The sequence below is a fragment of the Microcebus murinus genome, chromosome 1, assembly GCF_040939455.1.
Source record: "Microcebus murinus isolate Inina chromosome 1, M.murinus_Inina_mat1.0, whole genome shotgun sequence".
Classification (NCBI taxonomy): Eukaryota; Metazoa; Chordata; class Mammalia; order Primates; family Cheirogaleidae; genus Microcebus; species Microcebus murinus.
In genome coordinates this window covers 113993304-114012905 of record NC_134104.1, presented here as the reverse complement: position 1 = coordinate 114012905, position 19602 = coordinate 113993304, and the positions used below count along the sequence as shown (strand labels likewise).

Here is a 19602-nt window from a genome sequence, read left to right as displayed (position 1 = left end):
AAGAGCACGCCCACCCCTAGGTCTCAACTCTGCCCCCTTCGGCGGTCTAGCTCCCCCTGCTGGTGACTAAGGCAAAAATCACAGCTTTTATGTCTGCTCAAGAATCCTGAATGCCAACTGATGTGGGACATTGAGGTAGGATGGGAAAGGGTGACTGTTTGGGAAGCCCCATTAGGCATTCTTCTCATGTTCTAGCAGGTGACCCCTGTTCCCTCTTCTCAACATCTCTATTTCTCAGCTGTAAAATGGTTTTGTCCACTTTATACGGTTGTCAAGAATATCTCTTGCTACCATCCGCCAAACAAAGTGATTGTGATTCTGTGACAGGGTTAAGTAAATTTCGCAGAGTCACACAGCTCAGAAGTGGTAGAAACCAGGACTTGAGGCCTTGAACTTGTTCTGTCGGATCTTAAAGTCCTGAAGATGACATTGACAGATACTATAGGGAAATGAGTTGATAGGCTGCCTCTTTCTAGGCTTTCTCTTCCTATGAAAATATATATACCAACATGTGAAATGGTCTCAAGGAAATCTTTTGGCAAATTAGATCTGGTTAATGAAGGTCAATTCTATTTAAAGCCCCTGATCAAAGCTAACAAGAAGTGTCTCTCTGAGACGAAGTGGGCCACTGAAACCATGGCTTGAGTCACACAACTGTGTTCTCAATTTCTCAGCTGTCAAGCAGTAGAGAAGACTCCTTGCTATTTGTCAGATTTATATTTATTTGAGAATGGACAAACTAGTCTAACAAAACCTCCTCCTTTTGTGGTATATTCTAATTGGCAATTTTATCAGATTGTTGTGAACACTTATTTTTTTCCTCTTGTACATGGCCTGGAAAATTATAAAAATGGAATTCTTTAAAAAATTCTAAAATGTGAGACTCTGAAAAATATGGACATTATTCTCCTCATTGTACCATCTAGTCATCTTCCTGGACTGATGAGATTCTAATGCTCCTAAGGAAGCACTGTCAGGGAGGCTGTGCTGGAGCTTGCTGGCAGAAGGTTGAGGGCTCCCCAGAGAACCTGGCCTCCTCCTGATTCCAGCGCCCATATACCTTCCAGCTGCCATGGGCTCGTCTCACAGGTAGTAGCTGAAATCCAGTACAGACTCCATCTGCCTGTACCGTGAACCTGCCTGCTATCTCAAAGAAGGGTAACATTTGAACATAACCCCTAGAAGTGAGAGTTAAATGAGATAGTGATGCATGGTGTTAAGTACTGTGCCTTGCACACCCTCGAAAGTTTATTATACCTTTAAAAACATTACTTGCCTATAAGCTACATGAAGGATTTTTGATGAATCACCAGGGCCTAGCACAGTGATAGGTACATGGCACATGCTCAATAAATTCTTGTTTTATATAAAACCTGGCCCAGGTCGCTGGCATCTTCTGCATGGGATACTGCCATGGCCTGATCTCCCTGCTTACCCTCTTGAGCCTCAATACATTCCCTATACTTCAGCCAGAGTGATGTTTCTGAACTATAAGCATTCTGCTCATGGCTTCCTCAGCATAAACCCCAACTGTGGAACATGGCAAACTCATTTCCTGTACTCTCTGGTCTCCGCTCCTCCACAGTCCCATATTTCCCTGCTCTAGGCATTTCTCAGACATGCTTTGCTCTATTCTTCTTCTCTTTCCTCCTGGCCTGCACACATGCTGTTTCCCTACTCTGCTTATGTCTCTGCATCCTTCAAGCCACAGTGGCAATCTTACTTCCTCAGGGAGGCCCATAGTTTCTTTCTAATAGAGGGTTAGCTCAGTGATTGGCTGGGATAGTAGAGCAGATTATGCACAATTCTTTCCGACTGTGTATTCAGTGACCTCACATTGGTAGATTGACATCAGTCATGGGGGGAGTATTTACACCATGGAAACTGGCATATGCCACAAAGCTGTTTTTACTTTTTCTCCAAATAGCTGGTTGTTAAACATTTATTAGCACACTATCAGGTAGTCCCACAAGAGCAGGAGGTATTTCTCTGTGTCCCACAGAGCCTGGCTTATAACAGGGTTCTATAAATATTTAAGGAATTAAATAAACACAAAACCTTCATTGTGGCCCTACTGAACTTTGCATTATGTATATATGATCTCTCTTATCAATAACCGCCTGTGATTAGTATTGCTTCCCTTATTTTTCAAACGAGGAAATTTAGGCTCAGTAAAGTGGCTTGCTTGGTCACAGACTAAGCTGAAGGCCCCTTGAGCCCACATGCCAGGGCTCTGCTCTGGCCTGTTGCCCTCTGCTCTTGGCTGTCTGCACCCATACCATCTCCAGACTGGCTTGGGTCTCTCTGAATGTGGCCTTCAGCCTGTCTGCTCCCAAGCCAACTGATCCCTCTGACCTCACTTGCTTGGTCCCCAGCCTTGCAATGACAGCCAGTTGGCTGCTCACCCACCCTCTGCCTGGGTCAAGGTCTCCAGCTTGGCCTCTGGGGACCTATATTCAGCCCACTAAGCCCAGGACATGGCTGGGTATCCTTGGGAGCCCCATACCCTTGACTTGGCAGTGGGGTAACCAATTCACTCCAATTTGCTGGGGACTTTCCCAAGGGATTGCCAGGATTCCTTATAGTTCCCAGCTGATCACCCTACTTGGTCACTTGACCCAGAGCCAATGACCCAAGGCCATCAGAGGGGAAATCCCAAAGCAGCTCTGAAATCATAGCACTCTGTTAAGTCAGTAGCATGTCTGCTCTACTTTCACCCTGCCACTGGCTCTGTGTGTGTGTAACTCCATCTTGGTGAGTGGCTGGGACCAAGTACAAGCAATTTAATTTTTTCAAGCCTCCTTTGACACATCTATAAAATGGAGATAGTTAAGATCAACTGCATAATTTGTGGGGCTCAGTGCAAAAATGGGGGACTCCTTGTTTAAAAATTAAGGATTTCAAGATAGTGGCCATGGAACATTAAACCAGACATGGGGCCCTTCCAAATGGGGTCTCTCCCTGTCTACACAGGTCTCCTGCCCATGAAGCTGGCCCTGGCAATATCATCCATCATTCAGGGTTGTGGGGGTTAAATGGCCTGGGGTAAACTTTCTGTAAGTAGTGGCAATTTTTTCTAAAGTCTGGCCTGGCTTTCCCTGGCTCACACAGTCTCTCCCAGAACAGACACCCGAATTTTTACCTTGACACTGATGTGTGTTGGGTGATCTTTTGTAAGTCACTTCAGCTTCTCTAGGCTCAGTTTTTTCCCCTATAAAACATGGGGATTGTAGGAAATCTCTAAAGGGCTTACCAGCTCTAAATCTATTTTGGCCAACTCCGTGACATTTATACATATGAGCAAGGTCTTAATGTTCTTTTGAAAGCAGTTTCTCCCTCCCTGGGCTTGCTTGGATTCTATCTGGACTTCAAGTTCCATTCATATCAAACAGTCTCTACCTCCAACCCTGAATACATAAATCAAGGGTTCTCAGATTATTTCTAAAGTTCCTCTAATTCAAAGGTCAACCCATTTTACACATGAGCAGTCTGAGGATTGGGAAGGTTGAATGACTCGCCTGGGGCCATATAATGAGATGGGGGACGGCAGGAATCAAAGCCAGGTCCCTCTACAGTATTATATTATTTCTTTCCTGGCTGTGGAAACACCAGAGGGTACCTTTATGATTGTACTTCTCATTTGCAATTATTCTTGAATAATTTTTCATAAAAGTAAAATAAAAGGAAACAAAAGCAAAAGAAAATTTTACTTTTCATTTGGTCTCACTACATGATTTTTTTCCAAGTACGTCCCCATTTTTATCAAACCCTGGATACCTGACCTAGGCTTGGTTTCATGATTTCTCAGTAGTTTTTATTTAGCAAGGAAGATAAAGGTTTGCTCTCTTTCCAGTTGAGTGTAGGATTTCCAGACCCTTTCTTCTCACGTTTCTGCACTCTAGGGTGAAGAAGCAGATGTTCCTTTAAAGGAGTACTTTCTTAACCTTTTGTTTCCCTCTATCTCAAGCGGTCTTTTGGGGATATCTAGTCATTCCCTTAAAAGAAAAGGTTGGAGAGAGGGAAGAAATATTCTCAGCCATTCCCTGGGTCTGGTCCATGTGAATTCCCACCAGGCCTCTCTGTGGGGCATCTGGTCATATGCCTGGTGGCTGGAAATTTTTGAGCTTTTCCCAGGGGTGAGGGTTAGAGGGAAAAAAAATGTCTGTTTCTTCAAATCTCGTTGCTTCCTGAAATAGTACCCAGCCTTGGCTGCGCCGGTCCTTTCACTGATGGAGCCCTGGCTGGGCAAGGGATCTGGCTCACTATTGAAATGATTTATTTTTAAATTTAAGGTTGTACTTTTCACATGAACTGGCTTAGGGCCAGCCAGCCACACATGTATTGCTTATCGGGAGTAAGACTGAGATTTTATAATTTTTAGACTTGTTCTTCTCTTAGTTGAATCCAGTCTTCTGGGCAGTGCTGCTGAACTGACTAGAGGCATCTGAGTCAAGTGGGAAGGGTTTTTTGGTGCCACCCTTAACATTCATCGACATCTAGGGTGACATGCCACTTTTTCCATGTTCAGGCAGCTTACAAAGGATGCCCAAAGAAAGGCTCAAATTCTAAGGAGCTATGATTTGCCAACCAGTTTGAGTCTGCCCGCGAGTGAGGTTTATAAACTAAGAACAGTTTCCAGTGGGAACGCTCTTACTTTTCCATGGGGCTGGGTAATAATCTCCTTTCTAGAAGAAAGTCACGTAAATCTGGGGCTGCTATGAATTTGCAGCTGGTATCAGGCCAACATGAGAGCCAAGATGCTTGAAGTGAAATGCGGGGGTGGTGTGGCCTTTACAAAACAAAACTGGAAAGTCTTACACTTTTTTTTTTTTTTAAATCCCAACTTAGCATCTAAGTTTGCACCAGTTTCAGAAATGGATACTTTTGCTTTCCTGCCTACTCTCCCGACATAAGGTAGGCACTCTACTTGTAGAACTTCTGAGCGATCCTTAAAGAGGATGTGTCGGTAGGTCGAGCACATGCCAGAGGAACTAAGCAAAGTAGCGGGCACTATCCCTCTAGGTGGTCATAGTTTCTGTGAACAGAAAGTCAGAAGGAAAATTTTTAAAGTTCTAGAAAAATACTCTGGGCCTCAAATCTTTCAGAGCTAAGAATGTCCTCGAGTCAAACTGAATTGCTTATCTGGGAGGATGTCGGATGTCCTCAGGCCTCTCATTTTAGAGATCAGGAAATGGGCGCCCAGAAAGGTCAAGTGAATTGCCCCAGGTTGGAAAAGGGAAGAAGTCTCTGTGTAAACAACTTGACTTCCAGGGAACCTTTCCTATCCAGTTCAGCCAAGACTAAATCAGCTTCTCACTCACATGGTCAGTGGGAGATGGTGGTCTTTTCTTTGGGAGCAAACCCACGGAGCACCAATTGGCCCTGCTCAGGGGTCCTCACCTTCTTGCCTTGTCTGCCATGGCCAGCATCTCTTAGCTGCCCAGCATCTCTTTCTTGTGCAGAAGCATTTGTACATTAGCAATAAGGGAAAGAATGTCTCAGTAAGCAGAAAAGGCAGTGAAATAGCCCCCATATCCAAAATGCAAAATAAATATGCCTTGAACGTCCAGATTTCAATAATTTGGGTCTACCAAAGAAATAGAACTTACAGGCTGGTGAAGTAAGATGGCATATTACTCTGGCATGGGATCAGAAATATTCTTCATTCATAAATTAATATGTCTGCTTTCCCTATTGGTTATGACACTCTCTTCTGGTTAGTTGCAAAATTAAATGGAAAAAACCCATTTAAATGTCGTACTGTTACCATATATTTGTATAGGACTTCACAGTTTGCAAGACCATTCACACACATCTTGTGCATCCCACACACCTGTTTTGTGAGGTATGTGTCCTCGTTCTTACAGACAAGGAAATTAAAAGCATAGGAAAGAATGAGTTCTCACGGGCATATAAGGGGCTTGGGCTCAGACTTCTTATTTCAATTCCAATTCAATTTTCTTTCTGCTCCATGATAATTCAATTTTTCCAGGATATGAGAAATTGTTCCCTAGGAGCCAGGTAAAAGCAGACTTCCCTTCTGGGCAGGTTGGGTGCTTCTACTATCAGTAACTATACCCTTTACCTTGCAGAACAAAACAATAGTAATGGGGAACATTAGGACTAAGTACAGTGATAGTGGAAGCAGGCAGTGATATGTCAGCTCTTATTACATAAAATAAAAATATTGGGAAAAAGTCTCTCCTCTCTGCAAGAGCATGTTTTCTTAGCAAGTATGCCTGATTATGTTGACAAAGGTGGAAGAACTGTGTTCTGAATGTTCTTTTGTCTCCACCTATCGCTCCACCTGACTCCGCCCCCATGAGTGCTGAATATCAACCCTAAATGTCATGACAGTGAAGAGGGAGGACTGACATTCCACGTTTTAGTTTCTCTGAGAGTTTTCTAAGGTCAGCCTTAGAAAATATTTTGAAACTACATCACACTTCCCTACTCAATGGGGAAAAAATTGAATGTTAGTCCTTTTGAGAGAGAGAGAGAAACATTCCATTTGTCCACCAGAAGGAGAAGTAATGCCTTAAGCTTGGAGCAACAAAGTCTGGATGCCAGCAATTTTGTTTAAGTTGCAGGGAGTCGAAACACCCCAGAAAAATAATTGCCCTCTTGCAATGTCAGAGGATATGTGACTTCTGTCATTTACTGAACAAGAACTAATGTGTGTGTGTGTGGGGTGGTGGATAGTCAAAAATGCATTGCCACAAGCCTCAATTCAATAGCAAGTCAAAAGGAGCCGGAATAAACTTTGGAGGAAAAACAAGTGGTTTCCAAACAGTTGACCCTCAATTACAGTGTCACAAAAGCACCTCTACAGAAGGTCTGGCCTTGCTGTTTTCAGAAGGATGAGAATTTATATGGAGAGAAGCTGTTCAAATCTTTGCTCACACCTCTACCCTGACTCTCGCTGAACCTGTCCCAGAGGACAGAAGCAGGTGAGCTGCTTGATGCCACACGTCAGGGCAGTAGGCATGGCCTTTCCAAATTGGACACTGGCTCACCAGGCCAGAGGATGAGATGGGACTCAGGGACGTCATCTGTTCCATCTCTCTGCCTTCCTGTCTAGCAGATGGAAACTCACCCTGCTTTATCCAGCCAACAGCAGTCATTTTCTACCCTGCCTTCAGGCAGCTCATTCCTTGGGGTGGCATCCCCAGCGGCCTGGAAGGTCTTCTCATCATTTTCCTTCAGTGCAGCCTGTTGCTATTTTCTAATGTCAGACATTTGAGGATGGAAGTCATTTCTCAGGTTTTTGTCCCTCACGTCTCTGACCATTGCTCACACGAGGATGGCAGTTCGTGCCCCAGGACACCCGCCCCATCGTGCTGGCTCAGGGAACTCCCCAGTCAGCCTTCCATCCCAGGGGACAAGCTCTTCTTTAGACAGTCTCTCTTTTCAGATAATCTACTTCAGGTCACTCTCTGAGCAAGAAAGCTAACTCCTTTTAGGAGACTTTGATAAAACTATAACATTACACAAAAAACCAGAACATAGGCCAATCAATTTAAGAAATGCCCCCCCCCCCATTAATTGATCTTCTATTGTGGACTAAGTACCATGCCAAGGACTTCCACATGGATCACTACACTTAACCCTCCTGAGTCCTTCAAGGTAGGTCTGGCTGTTGCCACTCTTGTGGTTGAGGAGATGGAGCCGGGTTCTGTCAGAGAGGAACTGCAGAGTTCAGTGTCTTGCTGATTCTAAAGCTCTACTCAGCCACATGGCTACTTCTGGAAGGCAGGACCTAGTGATGGGGAAGAGTCGCACTCTGCAGATTAAGTCCTATTCCTGCCTCCTTTTTTTTTTTTTTGTTTTGGCACCTAGCTCCACAGGTAATTCAAAAAACACAGCCAGGGCCCAGCTAGTTTTGTAATTGCCAGAGTCTTCTAAGCTACACCCTGTTCCTTCCTGGTAGCCACAATGGCTGGAAACGTACTGCCCGTCCCCCATCTCCACCGCCATCACGCTCCCCACATCCCTTTTGGTCATAAGATTTCTTCATATTCTTTTGCCAGAATGTCAACGGTTCTATTTTCTCCCTGAATCTCCCCCATATATTCCAAGCATTATTCCCATATTCCTACAGATAGAGACACCCATGCCTGAGAGCAACAGAGGAGTGAAAGTTCACGATCTTTTAAAGTTTTGCCTTTTGGAAGACACTCAGGTCATCCTGCTTTTACTCTTCAGGGCAGAGGCCAGGCAGCATGTCTGTCTTCTCCTAGACGAGCCTGGGGAATGGATCTGCCACGCATGGGCAGTGCTGCAGCGCAGAGCAGACTGGAACACGTTCCACCTTCATCCCACGCTGGGCAAGACCCATTTCTGGGTAGTGAAACACCCCCCATAGCTGCCTGTCCATGTACAGATGTGGGGGTGTGGGCGGGTGGAGAGGGAGTTCAGCAGCCCTCCTCTGAGCACCCCCTACACCATCCCCACCTCCATCCTGGCATTCAACTCTAAGATCCTGCCGCCTCCACTGGGCTGAGAGCTCCCTGAGAGTAGAGTCTGCATCTTTGCATTTCTATCCCTAGCAGATGGCAGGCTGCCAGCACATAGTAGCTGTTCAGTAAGTACGTGCTGGGTCGAGTGAGCGAGAAGCCGAGATACCTCACGTGGATCACATTCCTTGCTGCTGAGATCACAAACTGCTCTATCTCAGCACGGCATGTGCTGGGAGCCCTGCTCCTCCCTGTTCCCAAATCTCCCCCCACATCATGCTGGCCCTCTGCCCTGTCCCCACAGAGGGGCTGACCCAGGCATGCGCGGGAAGGAACCCAGCGGACAGAGCCCCATGAATGAGCATTCCGAGGAGGTTTGAGGGTGGGGAGAGGATGGTTTGAATTATAGTTTTTCAGGGCTTGAAAGGGGCTGTGCGAGTGACACAGAGCAGCTGTTTCCACTTAAAATTGATTAGCAAGTATCGCTACAAATGAACTCAGAATTTAAAACAAAGCTCCATGGAAACGAACCATTCTAAATCATTCTAAACTGGCTGAAGGAAAAAAGTTTCTTCAGCTGAAGAACAAAACATTCTCCTTTAGCCTTGCTTCTTCCCACTGGCCAGCCCTCCTCGAGGCGGCACCACAGAGATGAAACAGATCCCAATTCTTCCCTGCTGACTGCTTGTCACAAATATTATTAATAACTGGCCCCAAGCAAGTGCCCTGGCACTGTCTGCAACGCTGGATGTGAAATAGAACTTGAGAGAGAGGCAGCCAGGTTAGCTCACTCCGCTTTGGGCCAGGAAGAGCCACATCTGGAGATGAACCTCAGAGCTGCCCTGGGGACTTGAGAATTGGTCCCTCACTGCCCCCAACATGGGTGGCTGGCGGGCAGTGCTGTGTCCAGTGGCCCTTCCACACCTGGGGAGTGAAACATAAAGTACTGTTTGGCTTTCGAATATTCTCGTTAGAGGGTTAGGAGTCTAACTCAAAGAAACAACTCCAACATGTGAGAGAGTCCTCTGGTTACTAATGGCCATACAATTGGGCAGCCTTAGTAGAAGAGCTCATAGGGGTAGCAAATCAAATAGAGAATATCAATTTCTGAGAATAAATTAAATTTAAAATGCATCAGCTATAGGCTCCAGCAAAGATAAGTTGTAGTACATCTTCTGGTCGGTCATCTAACTAATGGAAGTCACATTTTATTCCCATTATACTGAGCACACATTACCAAGCTCTGATCTCTCTAAAATTAGATCTTTGCAAAGATAGAGTTGGCTCGTTCTGACCGGGCTGATGGGTGGCGAGGGTCTCTAACGGCAACGCGCTCCATCTGGGCACATTCTGCTCGGCTCGGCTTCACAGAGCTCTCTCTGTTTCGAGAGTCCTGTGCTACGTGGCATGAGGAAACAAAACTCAGTCTGCTTTTCCTTCCTTGGCTGTTTTGCACATGGAGTAAGTCCATGGCTGGTCCTGGACAAACATCCCCGTCACCCTAACAAGAACTAAAACATGCCATTTAGCCACTTTCCTAAGTTTCAAATCACGTGTCAAAATCATGGTTCAGGAATCAGGAGATGATATAAACCCAGGGGGTTGCTTGTCCTTTGGTTGAAGAGATTTAATGATATTTACTTTCAGTCTGTACCAATTTTAGGTTTTCACATTATCGTCTTTAATTGGAGGAATTCCCACCTGGGCAGAGTTAAAATAAGCCCAATGTGTAATGCTTCCCTGGGGTAAAGATAAAATGTGGATTAATTATGTAATGGTGGTGTGAACATGATCCCATGGCCCTATGCTGTGGCGAGAAGGGGAGAAAAGGTCTCCAAAAGGCAGCTAGGAAGGGTCTTTGGTGGGTGAAAAAACTCAGGAGGCAGAGAGGGGATATGGCAACACCTATTCCTCCTGCCCAAAGCTACATCAAGAGGGTGCTGTGATTTGTATCTGGGCTGCTGCACAGACAGTGGGATTACAGTTGGCAGGGACAGCCAGGATCGAGGGGCGCTGGGGATGGGCAGTTGCAGAGCTCGCAGCTAAGATGCGAAGAAGAAACGCTGCATTGTTGGACCTGCCCAGGTGAAAACATTCCCCACATCTTCAGCCACTAAAAACCACCTGCCCCTCACAAGCCCACAAATTTGGCCACATGGGCAAAAGGAGGCTGCCAATTTTATTCCATTTTATACATGGATCCACTGAACATTTACAATGTGCAATTACTCTATGTCAAGGAGTTTGCTCCCAATGGAGATATAACTCTAATTATGACAGTCTCTGCCCTCGAACTTGCTCCTATCTTGGTAAGGGAGACATAAAGTGAATAGGCAACTTCAATCTCGTGTGCTCAGTGCTCTGAGAGGGGCTGGATGGGAATCTCTGGAAGCACACAGACTGGCAGTTACCAAACTCGGGGGCAAGAGGACCTCTGCTACATTGTGCTGGCTACCACAAGGAGAATAGTAGTCTGAGTAGAGAATTGCCTGGGAGTGTGCCTTTGGGTCTGCACTGACAATGACATATCACAATGGTGATAGGAAAATACCTTGGTGGCCCCATATCAGGCATGTAAATAGGAAACAATGTACTCTGGGCATGGATAAACCCTGACTATCTGACATGGTACAAAAATAGGACAGTGGGGAAAATTGGCCCTGCTGGGAATCAGCAGGATGTAATGGACACTCCAGGGAAAGAGAAGAAAAGGTGATATTGACAATATTAAGAGAAAATTCATATTGAACACTTAAAACATTTTACACGTTACTGCATTCAATTCTCCCAACCAACCCCTGAGGAAAGAGTGATTATTACTTCCATTTCATAGATGAGTGAGGCTCAGAGAGTTCAAGTAGCTTGCCCGTGATCATACAGACACTAAGTGGTGGGCACGGGATTCAATCTTAGTTCTGATCTTAGGGTTGTGGTAAGGATTAAATAAGGTTCATACTTGCAAAGGAACGAGGCTTGAAACATAGTCAGCACTCAATAATCATTAACCGTTATTACCAACACAGAGAGATCTCTACTGCTGACCTCTGCCAAAAGAAAAATAAATGATCTCCCCTCAAACAACCAACCTAACATCAACCCCTCAGTGATTAAAGGCACTAATTATCTGCCTCTAAAGGAGGAAAGAAATGAGGCAGGACCTTGTCAGCTCCCTCTGTCCAGCCAGGCATCAGGCCTGCTGAGAAGTGAGAACTTGGTGACGGCAGCTTGGGCAGCCCTCCTCGGGGACAAGCTCCTGTACAATGCGGGGTGGCTCTCCCAGGAGCCCACAGCTGGGGAGAACTTGCACCTCATTTTCCCTCTTGCTCTTCTCTCAGGCTGGTGTCTTGTTGTTACCAAGATTAGAAGACTTCCCTCTGTTAAAATTCTGCTGACCTCCACACCGTGGGTCTTGGAGATTTGGCGAGCCATGCTTTCCACCAGTCTTATTCAAGACCCTCCAGCTACGGGGATAAGCAGACATCTATCTTTCTTTTAAAGAAAGCGGCACTTACAAATTGTATGATTCATTTTGAAGGTTTGGAATGTTCTGCATTCCATCTGCTTCCTTCTCTCCCCATTCCTCTCTCTTTAGAGGCCTTTGCCACCCAGTGGGATTGCTAGAAAATTGTTACAACCACCAGTAGTGGGGCTGGATGTTGACATAGTTTTTTTATCTTTACTATTTCTCAATCTGTTTTCAAAAATGACACCTAAGGTTGTTTCACCGTTGACTAGTAAATGCTCTTAAATGCATTTTACCCTTCTTTTGACAAATCAAGGCTAGGATCCTTCAAAAGGAAGATGAGAAATTGACTTGAAACTGTATTAGGAAGAAGCTGTCATTCCTACAATCTTTAAAATAAGAAAGATGAACAGGCATTTTTTTGTGTTATTTCTTTGAGGAACTCAGAGTAACATTCAATAAACCCTGTAAAGTAAATACAAGAATAATATTATTAGATGCATTTTTCTCATGAGGAAACAAACATGGAGAGGAAAAATGATTTGCTTGTTTAGAATGAGCAATGTAGTCAAGCAGAACTTGTAACTACATACTGACCTCACAATTAGCCAGTAAATGTAATGGCCAATTGTCCAGAGGCATGAAGTGGCCCAAATAAAACCACCTATCGGTCACAAATGGCTGCCTTTTATGGGAAGTGAACTCTTGGGCTTGCCAGAGTCCCTACCGGTTTCCCTGACACGGGGTGGCATTTCAGGTGTCAGTCCTGGTCCTTAGTCAGCCTGCAATACCCAGTTCTGTTGCCTGCCTGAAAATAAGGAAGAAGACCCCTGTCTGCCCAAATGCAGATGCTGCTCAAGACCCCAGGTTCATGAGACTAGTTGCATGAAACGTAGGTTTGGCAAAGGAGGGCTTCTTGGGAGAGATGGGCTTGAGCTTGGCCTTACAAGCTCAATAAGGGGACTGGTGAGATGGAGAGAAAGTGAAAAGCGGTCAGAGAAGGCAAAGATTGTGACCACACTGAATCAAGGAGCTGATAAAGTTGGGTTTGGGCTGTCTTCTGATTTCACCTGTCACTAGGTCTAGGTCTTCGGGCGAGAGACTCTTATCTTGACTTTGATTTCTTACAATAGCCCACTTTGACTTCTTAAAATAAATGTCAGACTAAAACCAAAATAACTACTATGTAAAGACAATGGAAATTGCCACAAATTTGTCCTCTTGAAGTGGCACCTAATAAAATGGGAACTCATTCATTGCAGACCCGATCAATGACTGGGCGCTAGTTCCACAACAAGGTCCCTGCTACCGAATTGACAAAGTCCCTCGAAGCAGTTTGAGAGTGAAAGCAAGAGACAGACATTATGGTCCTCAAGGTGGGCCCTGGGTAGCCCAGGGAGAAGGCTTCCTGAGTTCTCTCCTGGGATGTCTTTTTGCCCTTGGCAAAACCACTTTGGCCGTGGCCTCATGTTTCCCATCTGCAAATAGTAGCTAACGAGTGATACCTACCCACAGGGTGTGGGGTGGATTAATTAGTTAATGTCTGTCATGTGCTTTGAAGATCAGAGCGCTACCTACTATAAAAGCTTTTTACTACCGTTCCTGAGAAGTCAATTCCCTTAGAAAAAGAGGCTGCCTCGCAGGACAGTGGCTGCTCTCCATCTGACAGGATAAGATCTTCCCCACGTTTTCATCTGTCAGAAGAAAGGAGTTTGTTTAATTAGCAGGCAATGTTTTTCTGGAAACAGCCTCTGTGAATTAGCAAAGCGGCTGCAACTCCCAGCGTATTATTATCATTTGTCTTTTCTGCTGGCTGACATTTGCCTTCTGTTGCAGGTCACAGATTCCTAAAGGAGAGACACACTGGGGGAAAGCTAAGTGGGGACGGTGACAAGCCACTGAGGATTTCTACTGAAATTGAAATTTAAAATCTCGCAAGAAGCATCTGCAAGATTATCAGGACAAAATGGTAGCAGAGAGAGTGGATGCCTGCAGGGACTAGGGGTACATGCCTTCCCATTCTGTGTTTCTGTTTTCCTGACTGAAATGGGGGGTGACAGGCCTCAGATGTCCCTTAGCTTCCTGGCATGTTGTATAAGCTGGCGTTGTCACCTGTGTCTACTGCTTCAAGATTTTTGCCACAGCCTGACCTATAAACATGAGTTGTTTGTTCATTGGAGATAGATCTGCTTAGTTCTCCGAGAGCTGGACGGTGTCTTTGGAGCAGCAGGGGTGACAGTTTTTACACTCTCCGAAGTTATTTTGCTTGCCTGTCTGTTCATAGTCTCTCTCTCTCTCTCTCTGCACTGCACCATGAGCTCAATGAGAGCAGGCTCCTCATCCGTTTTATTCAGTGTTATCCTCAGTGCCTGCACTGGCCTGGTGCATAGTAGTTGCTTAACAAATATTGATTGAGTGAATTACTGCTTGTCCCTTCTATACTACCACTCCAAGGACAACAGATTCCTGTTGAGAAGAGGAGGAAGTTTCCACCATCTACATGGTTGCTTAAGTCGGGAACTTGGGACACAGCCTTGATTTCTCCTTTTCCCTCACCTCCTCCCCACACTCAATGCATTGAAAGTCTCGTGACTCCACCTCCAGACTAGATGTCAAGGCACCTTAGTTCCCTAAATCCAGGCTACCCTTGTCTCTCTCTGGCACTAAAGCAGCAGCCTCCTAACTGGTCTCCCAGCCATTACACTCATTTTCCTACAATTCTCTGCACAGCAGCCAGAGTGATCTATAAAAAAGTAAATTATATCGCATTATGCCCCTGCTTAAAACCCTTTGATGGATGATCAGTTCACTTAGAATAAACTCTCCACCCCTTCGCCTGGACTACAGGCCCTGCACCATTCACCTGCCTCACTGGCTTCCCTTAGACCTCCTCCTTCACTCACTCTCTTGCACCACTCTTCAGCCACACTGACTTTCTTCCTTTGTTTCTTAAATGCTCTAAGCTCCCTGCTCCTTCCAGGCCTTTGCACATGCTGTTCCTTCTGCCTGGAATGCTCTTCTCTCAGCTGCTCATGGGTGGTTGGCTCCTTCTTATTTTCAGTTTTAGACAGCCCTTCCTTGACTACCTCCTCTAATGTAGCTTCTGCCTTCTGTGATCACACTGTGTAATTATTCCGCTTGCCTCATTTGGTTTTTTCCCCCCAATACGTTGTTAGATCGTAAGCTGCATGATAACAGGGGCCACGTCTTCTACCCCTAGCATCTAGTGCAGCGCAGGCACTTGATAGAAACTAAGTATTTGTTGAATCAATGAGGTGTTCTATCTTTGATCACTTAAAGTTAAGATCAATGATCACAAGAGCGTCTCTATCAGGAGTGCATTTTCTCTTGCCTTGTGTGCATGTATTCTGAGGTGAAATAATTTTTTCCTCAGCAGTAATGATCTTCTTAAATCTGTCAGTAGACAGAGTACAAACATTAAAAAAAAAAAATCAGTCTTCTTAGGATAATTCCAGTTGAAAAAGCTCATGAATGGTCCTTGCAAGTATTCTGAGAGTACAGTGGGCAGCTGGAAACATATTCCTCTAGAATTTCAGCCAGAACTTACTTGTAGAGGATCTTTTGGACAGGAGAAAAAGAGGAAGGAAGTCTAAATTCTCCAAAAATGGCATGAAAAATCCAAGTGAGGGCTAGACTTCCTCTCTTAAAAGAATCACTACCTCCCACAATTAAAGAAAAAAAAAATCTATAAAAGTAGATTTGTAGGGGTAGGGTAGAGTAGGGGTGAATGAACAGTAAAAGAACTTTCCTCTTAAATATGGGAAAGAAAAAAAGGAAATCAACTTAGACGCTGGACCAGACAGTGCAAAATGAGGAGTCCCCTTTCTTGGCATGTGGCCATATGGAACAAAATGAATTTTGAGTCAAGGGGAAAAGGAGATACAGATTTTGTCAGTTTTACTTTTCTATCTCCTCTTATTGCTACTAGTAGATTGATTCCATTTCTTGTGCCCTGAGGCTTTTCCTGTTCCTATCATTTGAACTGAGAAGTAATTTCCTGCACTCCATCCCCATGCCTATACCTCTCCCTTTCCCTGTTCTCAGTTCTTTCACAAACATCTTCCATCCATGGCCACCTACTGTAGACATGGAAATATCCCCTAAGGTCTTTCTTATCTGATGTACTTTGGGGTAATATTCTAAATGTGACTTAGGAATAACAGATCATTCTGACCTCAGAATCTTGAGTGTGTCCTTGCATTGTTCAGGAATGTGGTCGTGCAGACTTTCCAGTCTATCTAGGGGAAAAATCAAATACATGTGGTAATTTTTATGAGGAGCAGTGCCAGTTCTTCCAAATTCATTCTTCGAGCCCTAACTACTAGTCTAATTCCCAACTTTTATGTTCCACTAGAAGTTGCAAACTTGGATAAGATTTTCTTACTAAGAAAGGAAAGATCCTGAGAGATTTTTCCTTTCCTACTTGTGACGTATGTCCACAGGATGAGTTTTTCTATATGGACATTTCTGCCACATGTACAAGTATTACGTGTTTTCTCTGCCTACATGTGTTTTAATCAAAAATAGATGTCTAGAAATCAGAATCTGAGTGTTCTTTAAAAAAAAAAAACCCAATTACCTCTATTGCTGTAATGGGGGATACATGTCATCATATATTTGTCAAAACCCATAGAACAACACAGAGTGAACCCCAATGTAAACTATGGACTTTAATGAAAATGTAGCAGTATTGACTCATCAGCTGTAACAAATGTAACACAAACATAAGGTGTTAATAATAGGGGAAACTATAAGCAAGGGGAGATGGAGTATATGGCAATTGTACTTTCCGCTCATTTTTTTCTGTAAATCTAAAACTACTCTAAAAAGTGTTAATAAAGTCTGTTAATTTACAAAAGCACAAAGTAGTTTATATTTCCTTTGGTTTTAAGATCTCTGATGATATCAAAGATTGTTTCACTGAACTATTGTGAACAGCCTGGAAACACAGCAATAGCAAATCATAAAGAGGCAACTGACCTTCTTTCACCATCTTAATGAGATGTTGATGTAACACTCAAGTCTGGATAACCCTGATCATGTTTGACACTTTCCCCTTTCCTCATCTCCTTGATTCAAAACCCTCCACAGTATCCAAAGCCCGGTCCGATGCAATCTCCTTTATTAGAACCTCCAACTCTCCACCTGGAAGTAATTTCTGTTGTGCCTGAACCCTGGTGGTAATTTGCTAACCTCCACATGTTGTACACAGGCCTCCCCTGTTTCTATTATATCACAAGATGTCTTTAGCTGCTGGAAGGTATTTGGGCTGTTCTCTCTCATTAGCTTGATTCCCCCCCCCCCACATCCTATCTGTTAATAGCACCTGGATCTTTCCTCTCTGATAACACTGCTCTTGCTTGTCTACAAGTCTGAAGGTTTTTATGCTGTTTAATATTCTGCTGTCAATTTTTCTTAATATTGTTAGACCCATATAGGATCTTGACAAAGAGCCCTGAAAATACAACTTATTGCCTGCTGTGGGCACTGAACTTTCCACTCAAGTTGACCTTTGTATGTGGCACTTGCTCTAAAAGGGTCACAAAGTCAAATGACCACCTTTCAAGAATCCGACCACTTAAGAACAGAGAGCTATTCCCAGCCCCAGCACAGCCATAACCCAAACAACACACTGCTTCATAATGTTCACAATAAATCCTGTATGTGGCACAAGGGATGTTTCCTACTGAGGGCAACCTTATAGATCTGGTAATTCTTTTGTGCACTGAAGGTGAGTGTGTGTGTGTGTGTGTTTGGGGAGGGGATGGCAGTATGGGACTTGATGGGTGAGTAAAGAAAAGAGATGAAAACCTGAGGCCAGGGCCAAACAAGGTTCTCCATAGTGTCACAAGGAACAAGATAACCAAACTGAAAAAAAAATGAAGTTATGGAATCAATATAGAAAATTCACCTTTGTGTTGATAACGTCAGATATCTCTATTGAAATGAAATCTGAAATCATTGATTAGTAAAACAATTTTGATTTTCCATTTAATTCTTGGTTGGAGCTCACCCCAACTCCACCAGCCTCGCATTGCAGGCAGCGGAACACCTCTGTCTCCAGCATGCACTCACCGCTTGCTCACTGGTGGTGCTGACCTGCAGCCAGCTCCAGTCTCCTCACTGTCCTCAGAGTTGATGGAGAAGCCTCTTTGGCAGAGGGGGCTTCCCTTTCATCCCACTCTCTCCCAGACCCCCAGCAGTACCCCCTTTTGGACTTGGACTCAGCTGTCCCCCCTTCCTCTGTCGAGGGCTGTGGTGTCCCGTCCTGGTGGCAGGACATGGGAGCCCTGGGCCAGGCCACCTGAGCCTCCTGCCCTGGTGCACAGTAGGGCCACAGGCTCCAGCCCAGACGCCAGCGTCCACTTTCCTCCCTGCTCCTCTTCCACACCTTTCCTCCCTGCAGGTCTGGCTCTGGACCCTGGTCCTGACCTGTGTTTTTTCTCTATGATGCAGGAGGGAGAATAATTAGGAGGAAATCCTGAGAAAGAGTTTTCAAAATAGTGAAAAAATGCTGGCAGGCACAATTTGTGGAAAGTGGAATTTGGCCTGGCCGTGACCCCCACACCAGGCTTCCGACACCCTGGTGGGGCAGACAGATGGTGAGGTGAGGAGCAGAGACCAGAACCACGGCAGGGGCAGTGGTGAGCAGAGTACCGGAGCGCTTTAAATCAAATGTGGACTTTAGGACAGGAGAATAAAAGGATAAAGCTTTATAAACTGGAAGTCAAGGCATTTGTGAATGGAATGAGCTCAGTTGTTTTATTATAAATTGAGTGCTCAGAGGTGGGGAGTGGGCTGTGCCAGCTTTGAATCTCACGTTCAACACTGGGGACAGCTAGTGCATCAGAGACTGAAAGGGACAGTCCTTGTCCCTTTCCAAGGAAGGGACCCAGCAGTCAACCAATTTGAATTGTGGAGTAAATGGTGCTTTGAAATATCTGTTTCTCATCAATCCTCATTTAAAAGTGGACAGTTAAGTGGTTTGGATATTGTTTTGAGAGTGTCTATTAAACCAAAAATTCATTATTAATGGCAAATATTTTAGGGCATGGCTAGCTGAATTTTCCTAGGTTTCAAACACATGCTGTTTCCTGAAAATCATAAAATATCCCCTTGTGTTCCTGAAAAGAATGACATAGCCCATTGTCTTGTTTCCACAATGCTTAACTGTGTTATAGCAAATGTCAATAGCAAATTAACTATCCCTTCGAATGTTTCAAATGTGACTTTTAATTAAGCACATTAACCTGATGTATTATCATTTGAACAGCAACTAAAATAAGATTATATGAATTTTAAACTTTTGGATGCCCGCAGAACATGAAAAGCACTTTATGAGGCTTGCATTAATGCATATTTCATTATAATGTAATTCTATATTAGATATTCCATTTACGCATAGAGCCAAAATAGTTTCCGCTCTGTAGTGATGCCGATTTAAATGAGTAAATGACAAGGAATCAGGAAAGCTTAACTCTTTGTGAAACTCAGCATTAGCATACCTATAAAGGAATTCTTTTGGGGCAGAATCTCACCGTTAGTTAACAGAGAGAATACAGCTCTTCTTTCTGTTTCAGGTGGGATGGGGTGAGAAAGGATGGACATAGCATTTCTTCCACGCAACATTAACTGACTAGGGACAATTCTGGGCATTCCCTG

General features: G+C 44.4%; 1 protein-coding gene across 1 annotated transcript in view; it reads right to left on the bottom strand.

Moving 5' to 3' along the window:
• Positions 1-19602, bottom strand: part of SLC9A9 (solute carrier family 9 member A9) — a 541491-nt gene that overhangs the window by 44325 nt on the left and 477564 nt on the right. The gene's annotated exons all lie outside the window — the stretch shown is intronic.